The sequence below is a fragment of the Octodon degus genome, unplaced genomic scaffold (assembly GCF_000260255.1).
Source record: "Octodon degus isolate 3935 unplaced genomic scaffold, OctDeg1.0 scaffold00007, whole genome shotgun sequence".
NCBI classification, from domain to species: domain Eukaryota; kingdom Metazoa; phylum Chordata; class Mammalia; order Rodentia; family Octodontidae; genus Octodon; species Octodon degus.
This window is the reverse complement of record NW_004524583.1, coordinates 12,934,452-12,937,649: the sequence shown is the minus strand read 5'-3', so window position 1 is coordinate 12,937,649 and position 3,198 is coordinate 12,934,452. Positions and strand designations below refer to the sequence as shown.

At 36.9% G+C, this 3,198-nt stretch overlaps 1 protein-coding gene across 4 annotated transcripts in view; it reads right to left on the bottom strand.

Moving 5' to 3' along the window:
- Positions 1 to 3,198, bottom strand: part of Dcaf5 (DDB1 and CUL4 associated factor 5) — a 137,837-nt gene that overhangs the window by 50,421 nt on the left and 84,218 nt on the right. The window lies entirely within an intron of this gene.

Below are 3,198 nucleotides of genomic sequence, written 5' to 3'. Positions count from 1 at the left end.
GCTCAGTTCTTTAAGTGGCTGCTTCCACAAAGCTGTCAGCCTCAGGTTGCTGTAGTTCGATCCCCACAACACTCCGGCCAGCCCAACCAACCCTGAGGGCATTCGGAGAAAAAAAAAAAAAAAAACAAGTTTGATGGAGAAGTGAAATAGTTCCATGACAAAGAATAACTAAAGAATTTCATGATGACAAAGCCAACCTACAGAGCACTGAAAGATGTTCTAAAGAGGGACCAAAATGATCAGAACTCCACCAACAAGAACAGTATGCGGTCTATTTTAGAAAATGATCATCTCAATTGATGCAGAAAAGGCTTTTTGACAAAGTCCAACACTCATTCATGTTCAAAGTCCTACAGAAAATTGGAATAGAAGTCCTCTAATTCAATCTCATAAAAGCCATCTATGACAATCCAATAGCTAATATAATTCTAAATGGGGAAAAACTGAAATCTTTTACTCTCAGATCTGGTACAAGGCAAGGATGTCCTCTATCACCTCTCCTATTCAATATAGTTCTGGAATCATTAGCTAGACCCATTAGACAAGAAGGAGAAGTAAAAGGAGTAAGAATAGGTAAAGAATAAGTTAAATTATCATTATTTGCAGATGGCATGATACTTTACTTGGAAGACCCAAAAAACTCCACCAAGAAGCTGCTAGAATTAATACACAAATTCAGTAACATAGCAGGATACAAAGTCAATACCCAAAAGTGAATAGCATTCCTCTACACAGATAACATATATATTGAGAGAGAAATCAGAGAAACAATACCTTTTACAATAGCACTGCGGAAAATGAAATACCTTGGAATTCATCTAACTAAAGAAATCAAAGATCTTTTCACGGAAAATTACAGTACACTTAAAAAAAAAAGATCATAGAGTCTTTCAAAAAACGGAAAGATGTTCCCTGCTTCTGAATAGGAAGAACCAACATCGTGAAGATGGCCATACTCCCAAAATTGTTGTACAGATTTAATGCAATCCCTATCAGATTATCACCAACATACTCACAGACCTAGAGAAATCATTCCTAAAATTTATTTGGAACGAGAAAAGACCTGGAATAGCAAAGGCAATCCTGGCCAACAAAGACAAAGCAGGAAGCATTACAATTCCTGGCTTGAAATTATACTACAAAGCTACTGTGATAAAATCAGCATGGTACTGGCAACGAAATAGACATGAGGATCAATGGAATAGATTAGAAGATGTAGAGGTCTCTATGAACACACTCAGCCACCTGATGTTCGACAAAGGGGCCAAACACACTTACTAGAAGAAAAGATAGCCTCTTTAACAAATGGTGCTGGAATAACTGGCTCCTACATGCTGAAAACTAAAATTTGACCCAAGTCCATCACCATGCTAGCTAAAGTCAAAATGGATTAAAGATCTAAACATTAAAACAGAAACACTAAATCTCCTGGAAGAGAAGGTAGGAGGAACTCTTGAAGACATAGGGGTAGGCAAAGAGTTCATGAATAAAAATCAAAAAGCACAGGTATTACTCGAAAGAATTAACAACTGGGACCATCTCTTATTTGAGACGTCTTTGCATTTCAAAAGAAATTACCAACAAAGTGAAAAGACAACCCACAATTTTGGAAAAAATTTTTAACAAGCACTCAGACAAAGGTCTGCTCTCTAGAATTTATAAATAACTAAAAACATTAGGGCCCCTAAATTTAAAGACCCAATCCAGAAATGGGCATCTGAGATGAACACACACTTCTCAGAGGATGAAATTAAAGAAGCGAATAAATATATGAAAAAATGCTCCACATCACTAGCCATCCATGAAATGCAAATTAAAACAACACTGATACCATCTCACCCCAGAAAGAATGGCTATTATAAACAAATCAACAAACAAGAAATGTTGGAGAGGCTGTGGGGAAAAGGAAACGCTTTTCCACTGCTGGTGGGAATGCACACTGGTGCCACTGTTATGGAAATCAGTGTGGAGACTCCTTAAAAAAAAATAGGACTGCAAATCCCATTCAAACCAGCTATCCCCCTACTGGGAAATTTTCTCGGAAGAATTGAAAGTGTCATATCGTAATAATATATGTGTACCTATGTTTATAGCAGCACAATTTGTGATAGCCAAATCTTGGAAACTACCAAGATGCCCGTCACATGAGGAATGGTTGAAAAAGATGTGTTATTTCTATACAGTGGAGTATTACTCAGCTATAATGATAAACTTGAAGCCTTCATATTTAAGTGGATGCCACTTGAAGATATACTTATAAGCGAAATAAACCAGACCCAAATGTGTAAATACTGTTTGGTCTCCCTAGTGTAAGAACTCAAAAGAAGAATTACAAATAGAAACGTATAACACAATTAAAAGGAAAGCAAGAACTTGAGGATCGGACAATGAGGAGAGGGCAAGGAGAAAAGCTGGGAAACATGACAGGGGCAAAGCCATGCATTTATATGCATGAGATGGGTAAGGCAATGATCCTGAGAAACATCAGCAAGTTTTTGAAACTAGCAGTTAACTGGCAGGATTCTCACCCTGACTAACTATATATGCTGATACCTGCGAACCAAGCTACTGCACTGAAGATGACAATGTGCAATAGAAGGGTCACACTTGGAATGCCTGTCACTCTGGTCTTCTAAATACATATTTCTTGTCATAACGTACCAATTATTACCATACTCTCTCTCAAGTAAATTTTTTTTTAAAAAAGGCAATAAATTTAAAAAAAAAAAGACAAGAAAAAAAAAGTCACAGGACTGCTCTGCTACAATGCTGTATATGGTTAGATTTCTAAATTTCTGTGTAAAAATGTGTTTATTCCTATTTTTTTAATTATTTTTTTCTTCATATTCTGTAGGGACTTAAAGTTTAACATATCATACTTGATGGAAAATACCCGTTCCCTGTTACGCCTAAGATGTTTTGATATTTAGACAGATAGGGTAAACCAAACTTCATATATTGCAGGGTAATAATAAGCTTCTTTTCTGCAGGGTTAACAACCAAAGTTTGCAGATCAAAAATTGGAGAAAAGGAAGGGCTGCAAGGTCAGCCAACATTATGGCCCTAGCCTTTCAAGGTCAGTGAAGACTCAGGACATAGGAGAACCTGTACTGTAACATCATGTAACTCAGTTGTGCCCCACATTTTCTGATCAAGGAGATTATGGAGCCACAGAGGAAAGGGATCGATGATGTATAG